This window comes from Cimex lectularius, unplaced genomic scaffold (assembly GCF_000648675.2).
Source record: "Cimex lectularius strain Harlan isolate CLEC.00 unplaced genomic scaffold, Clec_2.1 scaffold36, whole genome shotgun sequence".
Classification (NCBI taxonomy): Eukaryota; Metazoa; Arthropoda; class Insecta; order Hemiptera; family Cimicidae; genus Cimex; species Cimex lectularius.
In genome coordinates, this window is record NW_019392648.1 from 451,762 (window position 1) to 473,832 (window position 22,071).

The 22,071-nt window shown below is 34.7% G+C and overlaps 2 protein-coding genes across 4 annotated transcripts in view; one reads left to right on the forward strand and one right to left on the reverse strand.

Moving 5' to 3' along the window:
- Positions 1-22,071, reverse strand: part of LOC106668413 (solute carrier organic anion transporter family member 5A1) — a 136,008-nt gene that overhangs the window by 95,490 nt on the left and 18,447 nt on the right. The gene's annotated exons all lie outside the window — the stretch shown is intronic.
- The window catches only part of LOC106668417 ((11Z)-hexadec-11-enoyl-CoA conjugase-like), a 77,744-nt gene continuing 62,126 nt past the window's right edge, over positions 6,454-22,071 (forward strand). Inside the window, exon 1 of the mRNA XM_014397133.2 lies at positions 6,454-6,826. The gene's annotated coding sequence lies outside the window, so the exon portion shown is untranslated. The remainder of the gene's footprint in view (positions 6,827-22,071) is intronic.

The following is a 22,071-nucleotide window of genomic DNA, read 5'->3' on the forward strand; positions in this document are numbered from 1 at the left end:
TCTTTTTGCCATTATCAAATTCGAACGATTGTAGGTTGAGATGGAGAGTTGGTGTCCGAGAGGAATCTAAGTCACGATAGCTCAAGAATAGCGGCGTATTTAGCCGAAGGTCGTGGGTTCGAATCCCGCTCGTGACACTGACTTTTTAATCTCAACCAAGACCTTAGAAAGAACAATTACTTGATTGAAAGATATAATCAAATCTTGACTCTTTAGCGTCATCGGTGAGTTTGTTTTAACCAAAATTCATTAAATCGTTTAATTATTCAATTGGTATGTCTCCTATTGCGTACTAACGCATTTTTTGTAATTTTTCATTTTATATAACAATTTTTTAGATATTTAAAGATTAATTTACAGTGTGCCCCCCCCCAAAACAAACCATCCAATAATATGTTTTATAAGATTTTGATGGTAGCCCTTAAACTGATAAAGCTCTGGGTATCTATTCTCTCATATTTACTCTGTATTGAGGCATGTTTTTCATTTTCTTTAAGTAAATATATTTTATTGTATCATACTGTCAAGAGTTTAATTGTATAGGTGTTGCCGGAACCGGCGGCAAGGGTTGAATCACCACCGCAGAGGTAGTGGTGTTACAAATATTCATCCCCCTTCTTGTATTAAGGGAAGCGCAATATCCCGAATTCACAGCCCTTAAAATACTCCGGCCGAGGCAGTTCCGTTTAATTAAAGAACATTCTTACTCTCGGGCCCGGCCAGGTTGTTTCAAAAGTAGGCGGGTTTCGTCTAAAATGACAAAGTTTATAATAGCAAAGAAAAACCGCGTGTGCGTTAAAGTCGAAAGTTTGAAAAAGACGTACAAATGTAATTAACAGTTTGTGCGATATCTCATTTCCTCTGTTTCTCGAACATAGTGTAAAAGATACCAATAGAAAAATTTTCATCAAAAGTTCTTCCGATGATAAAAGTTCGCGTCTCTTATGCTTTCTTCAATAAGCTTAAAATCGTGCTGAGGTCAGAGTGACTCAAAAACATTTTCATATTATTAGAAAACGAAGCCCAATTTATAACGTTTTTAGTGATGGACGTAAGCTTGGCACGTGACCTGAAGTTACGTATGGAAAGGAAGTAATTTGTTTCGAGCAGTGATGTTCTAAAAATCGAGTGCGTTTTATTTTAGTCATTTTTATTGATGCTCGACTAGAAAAAAATTGGTTTGGGTTGTTTTATGGTTTATGATGATGAGTGTTCATCAACTGTGTTCAATTTACGTTAAAAGAAACACGTGGAATTAAAAAAAAAATTAAAAACGAAATTAGTTTTAAAAATTTCATGTTCTAAAAAACAACTTTATAAGAAAAAACTAATTGCTCAAAATTAAAATTTTTATTGAAAAGCCCATCTATGTTTGATCAGGTTTTTAAATATCATTACTATTATGTAACCGTAATAAGATAAAATTAATATTTCAAGATTGTTTTAATTTTACTAAACCTTTCGATTTAAAAGTACTCATTTCAAATAAGGCCATACTGACAAGACTGCGGATAGGTCATTCGTGAATAACTCACGGACACCTGGCCGGAACGCGACGGACAAGATGCCCGTTATGCCAGAATAAAATAATTGTGGATAATTTTTTAAGGATGGTTTTTGAATATATTATTGAACCATTTATGTTTAGTGCTCTAACTGACCAAATTACATATTTCAATTAATTATTCATTTAACGAAAGGTTTTTATCCTTAGGTATTTTATAATTTGAAAAATGGTAAAAAGAGGGAAAATTCGAAAGGTTGTAGGTTGAGATAGGACGTTGGTGTCCAAGTGGATCGAAATCACGATAGCTCAAGTGGTAGTGCAGCGGCGCATTTAGNATCTCAACCTACAACCTTTCGAATTTTCCCTCTTTTTGCCATTATCAAATTCGAACGATTGTAGGTTGAGATGGAGAGTTGGTGTCCGAGAGGAATCTAAGTCACGATAGCTCAAGAATAGCGGCGTATTTAGCCGAAGGTCGTGGGTTCGAATCCCGCTCGTGACACTGACTTTTTAATCTCAACCAAGACCTTAGAAAGAACAATTACTTGATTGAAAGATATAATCAAATCTTGACTCTTTAGCGTCATCGGTGAGTTTGTTTTAACCAAAATTCATTAAATCGTTTAATTATTCAATTGGTATGTCTCCTATTGCGTACTAACGCATTTTTTGTAATTTTTCATTTTATATAACAATTTTTTAGATATTTAAAGATTAATTTACAGTGTGCCCCCCCCCAAAACAAACCATCCAATAATATGTTTTATAAGATTTTGATGGTAGCCCTTAAACTGATAAAGCTCTGGGTATCTATTCTCTCATATTTACTCTGTATTGAGGCATGTTTTTCATTTTCTTTAAGTAAATATATTTTATTGTATCATACTGTCAAGAGTTTAATTGTATAGGTGTTGCCGGAACCGGCGGCAAGGGTTGAATCACCACCGCAGAGGTAGTGGTGTTACAAATATTCATCCCCCTTCTTGTATTAAGGGAAGCGCAATATCCCGAATTCACAGCCCTTAAAATACTCCGGCCGAGGCAGTTCCGTTTAATTAAAGAACATTCTTACTCTCGGGCCCGGCCAGGTTGTTTCAAAAGTAGGCGGGTTTCGTCTAAAATGACAAAGTTTATAATAGCAAAGAAAAACCGCGTGTGCGTTAAAGTCGAAAGTTTGAAAAAGACGTACAAATGTAATTAACAGTTTGTGCGATATCTCATTTCCTCTGTTTCTCGAACATAGTGTAAAAGATACCAATAGAAAAATTTTCATCAAAAGTTCTTCCGATGATAAAAGTTCGCGTCTCTTATGCTTTCTTCAATAAGCTTAAAATCGTGCTGAGGTCAGAGTGACTCAAAAACATTTTCATATTATTAGAAAACGAAGCCCAATTTATAACGTTTTTAGTGATGGACGTAAGCTTGGCACGTGACCTGAAGTTACGTATGGAAAGGAAGTAATTTGTTTCGAGCAGTGATGTTCTAAAAATCGAGTGCGTTTTATTTTAGTCATTTTTATTGATGCTCGACTAGAAAAAAATTGGTTTGGGTTGTTTTATGGTTTATGATGATGAGTGTTCATCAACTGTGTTCAATTTACGTTAAAAGAAACACGTGGAATTAAAAAAAAAATTAAAAACGAAATTAGTTTTAAAAATTTCATGTTCTAAAAAACAACTTTATAAGAAAAAACTAATTGCTCAAAATTAAAATTTTTATTGAAAAGCCCATCTATGTTTGATCAGGTTTTTAAATATCATTACTATTATGTAACCGTAATAAGATAAAATTAATATTTCAAGATTGTTTTAATTTTACTAAACCTTTCGATTTAAAAGTACTCATTTCAAATAAGGCCATACTGACAAGACTGCGGATAGGTCATTCGTGAATAACTCACGGACACCTGGCCGGAACGCGACGGACAAGATGCCCGTTATGCCAGAATAAAATAATTGTGGATAATTTTTTAAGGATGGTTTTTGAATATATTATTGAACCATTTATGTTTAGTGCTCTAACTGACCAAATTACATATTTCAATTAATTATTCATTTAACGAAAGGTTTTTATCCTTAGGTATTTTATAATTTGAAAAATGGTAAAAAGAGGGAAAATTCGAAAGGTTGTAGGTTGAGATAGCAAGTTGGTGTCCAAGAGGATCGAAATCACGATAGCTCAAGTGGTAGTGCAGCGGCGCATTTAGCCGAAGGTCGTGAGTTCGAATCCCGCTCCTGGCACTGATTTTTTAATCTCAACCAAGACTTTAGAAAGAATAATAACTTGATTGAAAGAAGTAACTTAGTCAATTGACTACGAAAACGAAAATGGATTTGATTATATTGCAAATTATTTTTTATTTAATGTTGGCAGGATTCTTTAATTTGTAATTTATATTCTTGAATTTATCAATGTAATTGCAACCTTTATCGAAAAATTCAAGCGTCCTGTAAATAAATATTTACTGCAATGGCAAGAGTTAATGGTAAAAAAATATACGTAGGGAGGTTCCTCTTTACGAAAGTGCAACCTGGTTTTTATAAGTTAATCCATATATGCTTTAGTGGTCATGATTGATCATATTAATTAAAAATAAATAAAAATATTAATAAAAAAGAATAGCTCAAACGGTTAGAAGAACGGCGTATTGAGCCGACGGTCGTGGGTTCGAATCCCGCTCGTGACGCTAACTTTTTCATATCATCCAAGACCTTACATAAAAATGATAATACATTGAAATATTGTTAAACCTTGCGTACTCTTGGGGCACGACGCCAGGCGTACCTCAAGGCTATAGGGATTTTTAAATTAATTAAAAATATTAAAGTAAAGCAAAATTAGTAAAATATTACTATTATTTAAAATACATTGTGTTTACGTTAATTTAACGGAATGAATGTAATTTATTAGCGCGAATGGAAAGGGTGTTTAACCCGCCCCGAGGAATATCGAGTACTCTGGGGGAGTGAATGTGACCAGGCTTCTATGTTGTATCGTGTGTTGTGTTTTTGTTAATTTATTCATTAAAAGATCGAGACTATCAAATGGCTGCAGCCTGAAAAATATACAGTAAAAAAAGTGGCCGCTGGGGCCCACATTATTTTATCATTATTTTTACCAAATCACAAATGGAGAAAGGTCAACGACATTTCGACCTTTCACAATCATATGTAAGATCTGTCTCGTGGTTTGATATATCCTAAACGTTTTTAAGGTGATACAAGTCAGTTTAAGGTTTATTTAACTAAATTGGCATTCATCATGTTACCTAAAATATCAAGAAATTCCTAGTGTCAAACTCTTGTGTTTTAGTTGTATTAGTGAAGTACAAACTATGGGAAAAAGGTATTTTCAGGTAAAAGGTATTAATCAGTTATTAGTAAAAAGGTATTAATCAGTTGAATTTATCCTGGTGTTAATTTTAAAAGTTAAATCGTTTGACAAACGTCAAGAATATTACTGGACGGGAACTAATGTTGTAGAAGGTTGTAAACTATAAATACACATTTCTAGAAAGTTTATTCAATAACTCTTCGACCACGTTAATACATTTGTTTCAATTAAACTGACTGAACCTCATAAAACTTACAATTAAGTAAGTTAATTACTCGATTCAAACTTATAACAAACAATTTCACGAATTCGCAAGCCTACTTTTTTAAGTAGAATGAGTTTAAAACCTTACTCTATTACTTTTTTAACGAGGGTTCGCAACAGCAGAGATCATATCAACCCTCGGGGTGCCTGTGTTTTTGCAAAAAAAGCCCATGCGTAAGTATGTCGGGTTCGAATGCAGGGCCGCTGGATTCGAACACGGGACCTTTACCTTACAATGATGAGCGCCGTATCAACGCCTGAACTGTTGCGGCCACCGAGGCCCCTCTAGTACTATTATTGATAATGCAATAGTGAAATTATTTCTTTTTTGTAACTATTATTTAATATTTATTATCACTAATCCATTACATTTCGTGGTCCGATTGATCCCCAATTCCCCACCTAAACCAAAAACCTTACGAATTTTCCCTCCTTTTTGCCATTTTTCAAATGTCATGTAATCAGGATTCGATTCTTAGCGAGAATTGAAATGGCTACTTAGAGCTTTTAGTGAAGATATAGTTCGTTTTACTTATTAAATCCATTATATTTCGTGGTCCGATTGATCCCCAATTCCCCCCCTAAACCAAAAACCTTACGAATTTTCCCTCCTTTTTGCCATTTTTCAAATGTCATGTAATCAGGATTCGATTCTTAGCGAGAATTGAAATGGCTACTTAGAGCTTTTAGTGAAGATATAGTTCGTTTTACTTATTAAATCCATTATATTTCGTGATCTGATTGATCAAATAAATTCTTTCAATTAATTAATCTTTATGTAAGGTATTGGTTGAAAAGAAATGTTAGTGTCATAAGCGGGATTCGAACCCACGACCTTCGGCTCAATACTCCGCTGCTCTAACCACTTGAGCTATCGTGACTTCGATCCACTCGGACACCAATTCCCCATCTCAACCTACAACCTTCTCGAATTTTCCCTCCTTTTTGCCATTTTTCAATGTCCGAGTGGATCGAAGTCAAGTGGTTAGAGCAGCGGCGTATTGAGCCGAATGTCGTGGGTTCGAATCCCACTCGTGACACTAACTTTTTCATTTCAACCAATACCTTACATAAAGATTATTACTAATATTATAGGTTAATTATATGTATTTTAAGAAAAAATAATTATATAAAACATGTTATCGTATGGTTTTTGTTTTCAATAGATATATACTTCAAAACTCGATTATTTTCTGTACAGCGACATGCCGCTACTAGCAATTTTATTAAGTTTCTAAAATTGTGGACATCTATTTTGGACAAACGACTGATTCCGTAATTCAAGGCAAACCACCGGACGAAACGATGATGAACGAAATATATTTTACAAACAGAACCGTCATAAAATTTCGTAAGCTTGACTTCACTATTGTACCGCACAGTTTCTTTCCGGACAGTGATATAAAGAAAAAATATTCATAGCACTAGCTTTATTGCGTCGTAAAAGAAGTGTCGCGAGCCCACGGAATCTTTTATCTTAATCGGCAGAGATAAAGAAGGGAGTAGACGCCGAGATCTCTGCCATAAACGGCCATTTTTCAAAAATCATTTGGTACGTTTCTAGGACTGAATCGAGGCGTCCGACGCAACATCAGGTCGATTTTTGATGAAGAACCGCCTTGATGTTGTGTCTGGAGGGCCCGATTATCGGCGACGGTTACAGCTTAACCAACGCAGAAAAGCAATTTTTCTGAAACTGTGAGATTTCGAACATTTAATAGGGTAAGTCTTATTTTTCATAAGAGAATAACAAATAAAGCTAACATTAATATTTATACTGTAAAGGCAAGTTTACTTTATAGATTTTCCAAATCATCGAATGTACCGTTTATGAACTAAACGATGCGTATCAATTGCATTTGATTTGAGTTTTTTTTCAGCAGGGACACAAAACTATCATGCATACATTAAAACAACCCTGTTTCTTCCAAAAATCAGAACAGGGGACCCAAATACTCGCTCCGGCCTCAAGCATGATTCTCATATGGGTAGCAATCCTACACGCTCTCTATACAGAGTCAAGGAATCGCACCCTTCATTTAGGTGGGCACATCGAGCAAACTTTCTCTACACACCAGGCAAGCAGGCGGGCTTTGGTCCAAAAGTAAGCGTCAAACTCGCATGACCATAATCGGGTGAGGACCTCCGAGGGCCATCTATCGACAGTGCTTGATCCCTGAGAACTTCTCTGCCGACCCGGCCCAATTTTTCGTTGATTTCTCTAAATTATCGTTGTTTTCTCTATATAAAAGTAAAGTAATTTAGGTCATAGATAGGTCGTAACATCTAACTACACCTTTGGAAGGTTAAAACCATTTTACAAAACTTTTTCCAAATTAATCTCATATAATATACTATATTTCTCCATATTCTACCTGTATTTGATCTTTATTTCTCTGTCAGTATGTGTATTCGTTTTTTCAAGATTCTCTATTCTTTTCCTATCTGCCTGAATTTGGTCTATTAAATATCCTCTTTCGAGCTGTCGTTTTCACCATATATGTTAATGTTGTAGAGGTTTTTTATACTATTGTTTTATTTCTGTTGTCTGCAATTAATGCTTGTGATACCAGGTTTAATTCTACTCGTATTACCTGTTACGAGGTTTTCTTTTGTGCATGATATAAATTTTAATTTTTTAAGGTTTTTGTAACGGTATAGCAATAGATTTTTGGCGCTGTTGAGTTGACTTTCTAAAATTTAAATAACTGTTTAATTTTGTTCGAAACACGTTTGAGTTTTAATTATTGCTGAACATACAATCTGTCAGCTATAATCATTCTTCAATGAAACGATTCTTTTGAAAGGTTTTTTATTAGGTTTCGTGGTCCGCTTGACTAAATAAATTCTTTTCAGTTAATTAAGGTTTTGGTTGGGATAAAAAGTCAGTGTCACAAGCGGGATTCGAACCCACGACCTTCGGCTAAATACGCCGCTGCTCTACCACTTGAGCTATCGTGACTTCGACCCACTCGGACACTAACTTCCCATCTCAAACCCACCTTTTGAAAGAAAAATGTCAAAAAGGAGGGAAAATTCAAATGCTGATTTAAATGTTGGGAAAACTGGACTACAAAAACCAAACACACACTTAGTTTTAAGTTCTTAATATGGTCTGAATTATTTTTTCTTTACAATTATTAAAATATTACTAAATTTTCACTCATTACATTTTTAATAAAAAATTTAGCATTCATTTCTTTGATGTTATCCTTAATTCGACTAGTTTTCGTGGTCCGCTTGACCAATTAACATTTTTCAATTGATTAAGGTTTTTAGTTGAGATAAAAAGTCAGTGTCACGAGCGGGATTTGAACCCACGACCTTCGGCTAGATACGCCGCTACTCTACCACTTGAGCTATTTGTAATTTATCTCAACTAAAAACCTTAATTAATTGAAAAATATTAATTGGTCAAGCGGACTACGAAAACTGGTGAATTTAATAAGTTAAATGAAGTATATCGTCACTAAAGCTCTCCGTGACCATTTCATTTGTCGCCAAATAGATTACACGACATTTGAAAAATGGCCAAAAGGAGGGAAAATTCAAAAGGTGGGGTTGAGATGGGAAGTTAGTGTACAAGTGGATCGAAGTCACGATAGCTCAAGTAGTCGAGTAGCGGCGTATCTAGCCGAAGGTCGTGAGTTCGAATCCCGCTTGTGACACTGATTTTTTTATCTCATAATTGAAAAGTTTTTAATTAGTTATGTTCCAAATATTTTCATGAACCTTACCCGCTTTATCGTTTGTTCGCAATTAATTATTGTAAAAAGAATTTATTTTATTTTAATTTTTTTTTTGTAAGTGAATAGCTGGCGGCTTATTAACTAATTTTCTGTATCATATATTGCTTTGGTACGGTTGTTGCACAATGGAGGCAACTGATAGTTATGAGAATTTTAACATTTAAAGAATAATAACATAAATCAAATTTAATAAGATAAATGTATTGAAGGAATTAAAAAAAAAAATTGACCCAGAAATCCGGTAAGCATCAAATGAGAACTGGGCAAATAAAACGCCAAACATGTTTTTGAACTTTGCGACATAAGCGGCATTTCGTATCTTTATACACGCTTGCGTATATTACTGAAATGCCTTTTTATTTCCTTGAGCCTTGTATTACTCAACCTCTTTTCACAACTAAAGAACGGGACCTGGGTCAAGGTAAGGGCTCTTGGCATAATTTCATCAAGCCCTCCCGTTCCAGCGGCAGCATCTTCTTCCATTCAACGAAATTCTATTGCCGCAATCATGGAAATTGTGCAGAGGTTACAAAACATTATCCGTCAATTTAAAATATTAGGAATAGATTTGAAAATAAATCTTATTATTTTGCCTGCCCATCCTCACTGAGGCTTTACGTGCCATTTTGAAAGATACGACTGACAAAATGACACAACGCAACCACTGAAAATTGTGAGAATTCTTAACTCGTCTGTCAGATTAAAACGGAAATACTATACAAAAAAGACGAAATTCTACACAAAAAAGACTAAAGACTATACAAATAATAAAAAAGAATAAAGTCTAGGATCATCGGTCGGCATATCTCAAGAAGAAATGTCATAATTTAAATCATATTAATTAAACTCTAAATAATTGAATACTAGGAAATTACTGCAAGTGGGTATTAATTGTTTAAATTCTCAGACGAGTTCTTCATCATACACCTAACACGACTAACAAGTCGTCAATTTCAGATCTAGTAACAGAATCTAAGGCATATCTGTGCCTGTTGTGTGGATAGCTTACCTTGGTACACCACATAATAATAAACTGCAAAGAACTAAGTCAGCAAAGAAGGAAATATCCCGAATGACCCACGCGATGCCTAGGCAGCAGGCATAAACCGCTGATCAAATATATCAGGTCCATGAATATTTTTAATTATACAGATTTGTACCTTCGCACCTTCGAGTATATATATGTAATTATTAGAACGAATGAATTTATTTGTTTATTATATCCATTACAGTTCGTGGTCCGATTGACCAATATTTTATGAAAGGTATTGGTTGAGATTAAAAAAAGTCAGTGTCACCAGCGGGATTCGAACCCACGACCTTCGGCTAAATACGCCGCTACTCTACCACTTGAGCTATCGTGACTTCGACTTTTTTATCTCAACCAATACCTTTCATAAAATATTAATTAATTGAAAAATGTTAATGGCGAATCGGACCACGAACTGTAATGGATTTAATAATTAAACTGAAGTATATCTTCACGAAAGCACATTTGTCGCCGAGAATCAAATAGATTACACGACATTTGAAAAATGGCAAAAAGGAGGGAAAATTCGGGAGGTGAGGTTGAGGTGGGAGCCTGGTATCCGATCGAAGTCACGACAGCTCGAGTGTCAGAGTAGAGGCTTATTTAGCCGAAGTTCGTGGGTTCGAATCCCGCTCGTGACACTTACTTTTTTATCTCAACCAATACCTTTCATAAGATATTTGTTTATGTTGATTTATTGGAATGAAGGTAATTTATTAGTATGCATGAATATACCCAATTGACCCGAATATCGAGAACCCTTGGGTAGTATGAATAAAATCCAGTGCGTAAATGTAATTTATTAGCGCGAATGGGGAGCATATCCCCTATTACTCCGATGAATATAGAGTATATATGAATATAGAGTATTCTAAGGTAGTGTGAATGCTAACCAGACTTATCTTGTTTCTGTTTATTTGTTTCTGCTGTTTTTTTATGCACAATTGACGAGGCCCTGAGATACAGGTATAGCAATAGGAAAAAGAAAAGAGAGAGAGTTAGTTATCGTTAAATCATAAAGCATCATAACTTGGCTGGAGAAACTGTAAAAATTGTCGATGAACTATGTAGTTTGCTACACTTATAAAATAGACATGTATCGTATTACGCGTATTAGGATATCCAAATTAATTTTTGTAAATAATCTTAATATTATATATACTTCAGATATGAAACTTTTATACTATTTTGTTTATTAACCCAACATTTACGTTCATTTTTTTTTTACTTAAAAGTTCTTTGATTTTCTGAGCCTTGTGATTACAGCACATTTTTGCACGGTTAAATAACGGGAGTTGGGTCAAGGTAATTTATTGTGTCGCCTACATTTCCAGTTACTGCATTTAATTTCGCCAAAAGTAAATTTATAATTTTATATTTTTGAAAGTATTCATTGCAATAGAATATTGATAGAAGTATCTAGTTATCTATCTGTATGCCTTTGGCTGTCTATATGCCCCTCTTCATTCATTCTTTTTTTTCTTACATACCTACCTATTTCATAAAAATTTGGACGAGAAAACAGTATGATTCAGGCAGATTGATGAAATTCCTTGCAAACCAGCTCCTTTTCACAGGTTTAAATTTAGTTTTCAACTGTTTTTTACTAAATGAATAAATCAAATATCCTTATTTGAATAGTCTTTTTCCAATTACTGTTCAATGTATTATCTAGTCGTAGAAAAATTTTCATTCATCTAATTCAGCATCACCTTTTGTTAAAAAAAGAGAAAAAAGATGGGTCAAATAAATGGATAATTTATGAAAATCATGATGCCTGTAAAAGTGTTACAACTGCTGCTCCCTTGACTGGTCCCGTCGACTTTAAGAAAAGATTTTTCACTTGCTCTCATAAAAAATAATAATTTGATCGGCCATTTCTTTTAAGCTCAATCTGAAACTTTCTGTTCAGCTTTCATGCTACACACAAAAAAAAATGTCTAAAAGAATTTGAAAAGGGGTGCCCAAAATCGCAGACACGTGCCCTCAGGAACGTGACTCAACGAAGGGGGTAACTCGTGACAGATATCCGTGCCTCCTCCGTAAACCAATCGATAGACATATCACGAAACACTTGCGGCGTGAATTTACGGCCAGCGTAAGTGTTACTTAAGCTATCTTTCTTAAATTTAAAACGATAATTATTTTTCAATGTTACAATTAAATTTAGCTATTTACAACCTTATGGTAAGGAGTGCTGCTTATTCTATCTCCTCCATTAATCAAACTAACAAGTAATATAGAAAAAGGAAGAGTCTATTGTGTACACATTCTTTGATGAAACACCAGTTACTATATTTTATGCAAAATCTAGCTTAATTGTGATTAATGTTGGCTAAACTTTGCAAACACTACGTCAGTTTGGTAGGAAGTGGAATCGCCACGTCTCTAAGAGAGCAACAAACATCCAAATCCATACGAATGTGTACAGAACAAAAGACAAATCAACTTTGTCAAACTAAAAATTGTTTAAACTTCACTAATCGGAAATGGAAGAAACAGCCATTTTTTGGATGGTAGTTGAATAACGACACAAAACCCGGCCTACCTAGGAAAGAACAGGGAAGTTAGGCAGACCCAAACGACCGAAACCGATTCCACTACAAATCAAAAACTAATATATAACCAGATATAATAATATGCCTGGATTTACTGCAGAATAATTGAGAGAGAGATTTTTTTTAAATGGCGCAAATCCAAAGATCAAGATAAAATCTTACGAAACATCGTACCTACACAATAACTTGAAAATCCTTGAAGTCTCAACTGTAATCACAAGATTTGCTAGAAAAATAATCACCATGCAAGAATAAAACAGTTCCCTAACAACGCCTACTCTGCGAAAGTTAGCACATCTCACACATCACACACAGATTAAACATGACCAAGCCGTTCGTCTTTCATTTTGATGTTAGTTCAAAATTTATCTTACAATTAGACACTGACGGGTAGTATTAAGTGAATAATTAATAACAATAATAATGTGGGAAGTTTAGAGGTGGACAAACAAGGTCATCGCCGGCCCTCTGCGTGTTTATCCTTCTTTTCCTGGTTTTTCACGCTTATTTTTTATCCTGCAGCCATTTGTGCGTCTCGATCTATTTCTAACTCTTTGATTTTATACGTAAATTAACGTCCATCCTAAAATGTTAATCTTTCATTTGTACCTCAGGTTGCTATATACAATACGTACATCATCACAATCAGAGAAGTCTGGTCACATGTTCATCCCCAAAATACTCGATATTCCTCGGGGCGGGGTTGAACTCACTCCTTCTCGCTAACAACTTACTCTTACCCTCCACACGTCACATTCACTCCCCCTGAATACCTGATATTCCTCGGAGCGGGGTTAAACAACACCTTCCATTCACGCTAATAAATTACATTCATACCAATAAAATAACATAAACACAATAATCGATACAACATAAAAGTCAGGCCACATTCACTTCCTCGAATACTAGATATTCCGCGGTGCATGGTTGAACAACCATTTTCTTTCACGCTAATAAATTACTTTCATTCCAATAAACTAACATAAACACAAGAACAGATACAGCATAGAAGCCCATCACATTCACTCCCCCTGAGTACCTGATATTCCTCGGAGCAGGATTAAACGACCCCTTCTATTCACGCTAATAAATTACAGTCATTCCAATAAATTAATATAAACACAATACTTCACATAACATAGAAGCCATTCACTCTCCCTCAGTACTCGCTATTCCTCGGGGAAGGGTTGAACCCACTCCATTCTCGCTAATAAGTTACTTTTACACTCCACACGTCACATTCACTCCCCCTGAGTACTGATATTCCTCGGAGCGGGGTTGAACAACTATTTCCTTTCACGCTAATAAATCACTTTCATTCCAATAAACTAACATAAACACAAGAACAGATACAGCATAGAAACCTGGTCACATTCACTCCCCCTGAGTACCTGATATTCCTCGGAGCAGGATTAAACAACCCATTTCATTCACGCTAATAAATTACATTCATTCCAATAAATTAATATAAACACAATACCCGACATAACATAGAAGCCATTCACTCTCCCTGAGTACTCGCTAATCCTCGTGTGAATGAACACACTCCATTCTCGCTAATAAGTTTCTTTCGTTCTCCAGAATTCATGTACTCATCCCAGAGTACTCGATATTCCTCGGGGCGGGGATTCATTAATAAAAATAATAATGTAGCCAACGTAAAATTAATAGTCGATCTACTTGCACTTGATCAGTTTTTAGAAATGAGTGTTGTTCACGATGTAAAATTTTTATGTTTACAATATCCAAAATTTCGTATGACTACATAAACAAGTGCCACCGTATAAAACTTTTGATTATCCAAATTATAGCGAATTTTAATTTAAACTGTAGTTTTTATTTTCTCAAATATGATTTATGTTCTAACAACAAAGACAAACATCAAATATGCTATTAAAAGTGGCCGGGTAGGATAACATCAACAATAAACGCTGTCAAATAAATAGTTAATTTTTCATACAGGCCATTTTTCCTTGGATGCTTGAACTAAAAAATTGGCTAATTGGCTAAAAATTGTTCTCATGCACAAATAACTTTATAAATTGCGCAAGTAGGTACAAACATAAATATTTCTAAATGCTAATGTTAACTGGTCACCTTGATAGGGTTTTACTCGAGGATCTCATATATCGTAGTATAATGAAAGAGTTTTTTTTAAACACATATTGAGGTAATTTAACTTATCACTCACAACTGCGCAAAAACTGGCCTCTGTGGCCTAGACAATTAAGCAATTTAAAGACACAAAGGCAAGAAACGCTGAGTGAATATTTAAACGTCGTAATTTGGGAAACACTTCAGAAGTCAAGTTGCAATAGGTAAGTTTCGAAACAGGCAGCTGCGCTTTTCGGAGCGAGACGGGGCGCTGAATTCAGAAAAATTTGACCACTTCCTTCTACATCGAACTTTTCATTTTCCGCAGGGAATAGGACTGAATGCATTTTTCAGTTTGTTTTCCAATAAATTGAGAATCACACATGAACGGGATTTTAGGCAGGCGCCCAACTGACACAGAAGTAAAATCCGACTTTTGTATACTAAAGTTAAACCCGCGATTTTGTTTGAAAATTAATACACAAACAAAGGAATCATTTTTTTTAAACTGTCTTCGTTTCATTAAACAAAAGCACATCAATTACAAAAATAATACGGGATCCGATTAATTTGTAAGAGAAACAAACAAAAACTGCTAAACATTTGCGCTCTCAACTACACAGTTTTGTAATTTGTTCAATATGCATATGGTGCTTTTTATTATATATATANTTTTTGTAGAGAGTTTAAATCTACTGTGTTTAAAGTGCCAGTCTTTGCATGCTGCCTCAATTTGGGTAGGTTATTTTTGTTGAGCTTTGGTCCACCATATTAGTGAGCCATAGGATAATTTGGGGTCTTATTACGTCCTGAACAAACTTCAGGAGGCTCAGGTTTTTCATATTACAAAGCTACGTCACATTTTTGCCTTTTTGGACAATCCTTTTCGATATAATTTTCGAAGATTCTAATTATAATATAGCCAATTGAAGTTCAATTAGAAAGTTTTGATATTTTAGAAACCGGCCTTCATCCGATTGTTAAGATTTCTATTATTCATAAGCTGAAGCCCGAATGCCGTCATTGGGGAATTGACCCGTCGGTGGGCGGGTGTTGTTGGGATACGGGTTCAACGAAACAGAATGGTCTTTTTTCTGCCCGTCCACCTTGTTTTATACATTCCGAATTGCTTTTGTTTACCAATCTAATCTACGTTGGTACAGATGATTTTTGATAGCAGTTCGGACAATGCACTCGCTAAAAATAAACAATTGATTACATAGTACAGAACAGTTCAAACCGTGGCTGCGGTTCATATCCGGTAAGGGAATCGAAGATCACAAAAATAGGTCAATCGTTTCTGACTGGAATCATCCCTTCACTTTACAAATACTAAAACTACCTCCAATGAGTTAAAAATCTCAATGTTGAATCATTTCAACAAACAAAAACGTACAAACTTGAGCGTTGATTAATTTTTTCCATATCTAACGGAAGTATTTAAATATTCACCTTGAAAGAAAAATTCATTCACTGAAAATTGTTAAGGGCAAACGGAGTTTTATCAAAGACCAATATATAATAGCTTTTTACAGCACATAAGCCACTCTGCTCAAAATATTTTGGTCCTCCGGGCTGGATAATCCATGGTAAGGGATTACAGTATTTTCGTATTTTGATTTTTATTTTTTTAATTATTTTGAATTTAAATATTCTATCAACTAAGGTTTTTTAAATGTCGTGCAATCGGATTGGATTCTCGGCGATAAATGAAATGGCCATGGAGAGATCCGAGAATCCAATCCGATTACACGACATTTGAAAAATGGCAAAAAGGAGGGAAAACTCAAAAGGTGGGGTTGAGATATGAAGTTGATGTCCGAGTGGATCGGCTGTCGAAAAATATTTTAACCGTGCATTGATTCCAGTTCATACAAACAACAAATTTCCTTCAATATATAACGTATCAAATCTTTAATTGCCAATAAGTAATTTAAAAACTATCATATTTCGCTTGTTCTTTTCTGGTCATTTTGGTTGTAGAAGAGTATAAGACTAGAAAGGTATAAGGTTCCTCACACCTCAAGAACTTTATTTTACAACCAGCATTAATGTTGAATAGTTAATATAGTAAGTAAAGTAAAAAACAACGGCAAATAAGGCAAGAATTAATTACAATATTTCGTAAGATCGATCCAGATCGAACAACCATTGAAGAATTCCTCTTAATGATTTATGAAGAGACCAGTATAATTTTCAAATTCAGCCTAATATTTTATTAGACCACAAAGCGTTTTTACATAACCTGTTTCACACATCTTTGTTTTGAACTCGACAGTGATTATGTAGATTTACACTTTCTTACCACGGGTGATGCAATAATTGCCATCCAGCGAAAATTCCATATTTGATGTGATGTGATTTTAAGTCTATCAAATATTTTGGATCGTGGGTCATATCATGTCTTTACTTATGTAAGCGCACTAATTGGAGAAACAAATAGATTATAAAACTGATTTCAACGGGCGGCTGGTTTAGTAGGTTGTATACATAAAACATAGGTTATTGCAAATGCCTTCGTTAAGGAAACAGACAGAAACAGCCAATAGATTTTTGATGAATAAGTACGTTTTCTCAAATAAAGAGGCTACAAGTTGTTTGTGTAGCGGATAGAATTTTAAAGAAGCCTTTCAAAACATAATGGTTATATTTGATGTAAACTGCCATGTCAGTAACGATCAATATAAGGTTAAAATGACCTAGCTGCAGCGTGGGAGGACGTGGGCGCCAGCTGTACCCGCCCGATTTTCCGAAATTCTGAATAACGTTTTCCCCGTTGTGTAACCGCTGTGAACAATTTGCTTCATGGGTTGGAGAACCAGGCCACCGTCGGCAGAAAACACGTGTTCCTCCCAAGGAGAGTGAAAGTAGAACATGGAGTGGAAGTGACGGACTAGGGCGATGGCGTGCCGTGAAATCTCGCCCCCAACTCACCCGACTAGTTAAGTAATTAATCCCATCAAAGACCGCCGGTAGACACACAAAATACATCGTTAAACTTGGTCGTTATCAAGTACCACACTGCTGTCCTGTACGACATTTATAGCTAATTATATCAACTGTAATATCCGTAATGGTGCGATACCTTTCTCTTTACTGCTGAATTCTTTTTCTATTTTCCTACTGTTCTATATTATCCATCAAGGCTAGTTTCACTCGAGATAATAACACAAATTGAATAACGATTTTAATTATGGTACTACAGTAATAGTAGTAGTAATTAAAGATGGGATGATGTATCGACCTGCTGTTGGACAACTAAAGTATCTTCGATGAGGTCACAACAGAACGACAATTCTTAAAGTTTTTGCCGAGCTTTCATTATCAGGGTCTATTTATTATAAAATATCGCAGTTGTTTTTGTAAATTTATTTTTTTATAAATGATATAACATATTCTAACTGCGATATTTTCTAATAAATAGGCCCTGATGATGATATAATCTTCGAAATCTCGGCAAAAACTTTAAAAATCGTCGTTACGTTGTGACCTCATCGAAGATCCTTTTTTTCCAAGTAGTAGTAATGCTAGGTAATAGTAGCAGAATTGAAGAGGGGCAAAATATTTCATTGAAAAGAATTTAATTAAAATCTATTATTTAATTTTAAAAATTCTAAAAATTACGAAGAACATAATTAAGGAATGTTCTCTTTGTTGTTATGAGGGATGTGGTCAAATAAAATATTTTTAATTTTAAATCTTCGCCTAGCTTTCTGAACATTATTGTACCTTTTTCAGGTCTCTACAAAAGAATTATACATTTTAATTTTGGCCAATTTAATATCAAATATATATAAGAACATGACATTCATTAAGTACAAATATGTGTGTCATATTCTTATATATGTTTGATGTTATATTGACCAAAATTAAAATGTATCATATATCCTTTTGTAGAGCCCTGAAGAAAGTACAATAAAGCTCCTAAAGCTAGGAGAAGATTTAAAATTAAAAATATTTTATTTGACCATATCACTGATAACAATCAAGAGAACATTATCTGCATAAGTTGATCGATAAATCTACAAAACATAAATAAGGAATTCACATATTTGTTGTCCATAGTTAAATGTAATTTTTGTAAGTAAATATTTCATTTTGTTGTTAAAATATTACGATCTACGATGTATGTTATACATCGATTTCTAAACAATCCAAAGATTAACCTTAAGTCCATTAGAGTTCGTATTGACCGAATAACTTCTTTTCAAGTAATTAATCATTATGAAAGGTATTGGTTGAGATAAGAAAAAGTCAGTGTCACGAGCGGGATTCGAACCCACGACCTTCGGCTAAATACGCCGCTGCTCTACTACTTGCGCTGTCGTGACTTCGATCCACTCGGACATCAACTTGCCATCTCAACCCAACCATTCGAATTTTCCCTCCTATTTGCAATTTTTCAAATATCGTGTAATCTATTCGATTCTCAGCGACAAATGAAATGGCCACGGAGAGCTTTAGTGAAGACACACTTCATTTTAATTATAAATCCATTAAAGTTCGTGGTGGAGCGAATAAAGTCTTTTCAATTAGTTAATCTTTACGAAAGGTATTGGTTGAGATAAAAACCTTAAGTATATCCTGAAGGCAGACAAATAGCACACTGAGACACTGGCTAATAAACTCAACACGAATTTGCCATTACTTCCAAAATGACATGCTTGCATAACAAAATTCTCTCCATTTAACATACGTAACACCTTTAATACGTATTTATATTGTGTGTATTTTTATTTTTGAGCGAATATTTGATTAATTGTGTTAGATATTGTTAAAAAAATTGAATTATTTTTATCCCATCAATTATTACATAAACCCAGATCTATAAAAGATTTCCAATGGCATTTTTTGGCTTTCAACTATTTAAATTAAATCTCCGAGGAAAGATTTGATGTTATTATTCCTAACAGAAATTCCAACAGGAAACAGTTGATAAAATAGAAACGAAAAACAAAATGATTGGAGAAGCACAATTGCCCAAGAGAATGTCGTGATGGACCGGTGAAAGTGTCCCTTACGGAATCACGCTTCATGGAACCCCCCCCCATCAGATTGAAATTGGACCAAAAATTACTGATCGTGATTTGAAATAGAGATATCACTAGTGACAAAAAGGTATCAGGTAAAGGTCCTAAATTGGGACTGGGATGACGCAAAAGAAACTGAAACTGAGGAAATGGTAAAACTCACATTTACAGCCTCATGGAGAATAAATTTGATGAATACCTGAAACAGACAAATAATACACCATTAGCCACAATATTCTGTAAAGATGGATGTTTGGAAAATTTAAATTTCTAGCATAGAAAAAAAAGAGCAAATTTCATTCCACTAATAACATGCGTAACTTTTTTTTCAATTCTGGTTAACACTTTGTCTCATATTACGCGAACAAAAAATTAACCGATCATTATCCCAGTTCAATTTCACGAATAATTCGAGCAATTTCTAGACTTCGGTCGGAAACTGGTCATTATTTCGTCTAGGGTCTATGAAAGTCGCACGACCGCTTTGAAAAAGGAAGAACTCGAAAATATGTGCGTCATTTGCATGAGAAAAATGTCTTGTCTTTTATTGTCAGTAAAGCTGCTGAATTACATTCCCTGATATAGTCGGTCAAGAGAATGGAACCGATTCAGGACTGGTCCCATTGGGAAGCAGTCGGCTCAACGGTACCAGCCACCCAAAGAACGTCTAACGGTCTGTGTATGTAGCCCAGTCCTGACAGCACTGACTTATAATGAGGCCAGCTTTGCTGAAAGCTTGCTCTCAATCCCAGGACGATATAAAATCAGCTTCTTTCGCAAAAAGTTTATTTCCAGTTTTATGGTTTAACGGGGAAGGGATCAAAATTAAATTCTTACATTCGTAGCCTAGCCGTAGTGAATGACTACTGAATTGACTAATAAATGAATTATCTATTTATTATTTGTTTTATTTAATATTGCAACTACCCACTTTTATTTTAAAGCGGAAAAGAGAAAAACCAACATTTTTAACAAAAGGAACAGAATTAGAGTGGAAAAGCTACCGTCCAATTTCTAATGGTATACTGACAGGTCAATAACGGATAGAGGGAAGGGTTCTGTGTCCTCGGGATGAATCCGAAGACTGAACTGACTTTAAACTTACGCAGTACTCTAGTTTTCTCTAGAAGCAATTAAACACTGCTGAGTAAAAAGGCTAAGAACACATTACAGAAAAAAAAGACATTTTTTCCGACAGAATTAATGAGTCCAAAATCTGGTGGAACATACCCCAGCCTAGGCATGAGTGTATTAAGAACACTGAAAGATCATTACAAATCTTGGTACATTGGATTGTACAAAGGGTACGGTATATTAAGGTTTTATTGGCATGAATAAAAGATAGGGTTAAGATTTTCCCTGAGGATTTTGGATTTGTATGCATGGATTAGTTGTATGTTGATACATTTAGTACAACCCCAAAGTTCTATCTAGTGATATATTTGACATTGTTTTCATACCCTTGGAAGGGTGTTGTGATGTCTTATCAGAAGACTCAAAATTCAAAAATGAGGATTCAAGTTTGTAGACGTCTAGGGACATTTCTTAGGAGTGCATCTAGTTTGCAGAAGAGAGGAGATTATTATTTACTTTTCAATGGTGCAATTTAAAGAAGAGTTTGACAGAAATGGTACACAAGAAGAGAATTGAATCATCACTCATCAGCAAGAATAGAATTGTCAGTTTTCTATTTGATAAAGAGTTATGCCGCTATCTTATGAACCTCAAACTCCGGTAAGATGGTATAAGGAAAGAGCAGACATTGATAGAGAAGCAGCGACAAGCAAAGGTGCTAGAAGACTTGCGCAACTTCGAAGAATTCACCCTATTAAATGAACGTAGAAATGACATCTTTTGACCACGCGGAGGTACTGATTTATTTTGTAGTGGTCTGGTAACCAAGGATCCGTTTTAGGATAGTCGTTCCTCTAATGGTCTGAAGGAGGTTGGGAGATGTATTTATATTTCTAGGTTTGAGTATCATACACGTTGAATCTATATAAGAGACTGGGAAGAAAGGTTATTTGATTTAAAGGGATCAGAAAGGAGGCTATAGGTTTTTTGAGGTTATGTCTAAAGTTATGTTGACATCAAAAGTTACTATGTTTTTGCCTAATCATTTGTTCAACAAAAAACATTCTGCTCTACTTATACTTCAAACATGATGCACAAGTTATTTTAGTCAATTTAGTAAAATAATCTAATTGAATAGGTGATGAATGGGCGAGATGAAATTCGACTAAAATTAGTTAATGAAGTCTTTAATTAGGTGCCATGTTGAATTGAAGAAAAATCAATTAAACAATAATGTTCAATCAAATTAATCGCCAACGTTGGCCATTTGGCAAATAGAACGCCGTGTATGCACATAAAACATTTCTAATGAACAAACATCTGTGAGAGAAGGAAGAACAATCGTTATCGACATGCATAGAACACTTGCTAGAAGGGGAAAATATAGTCTTTTAGAGCAAAACTACAAGGAACGTTCGGAGTAATTTTCCGA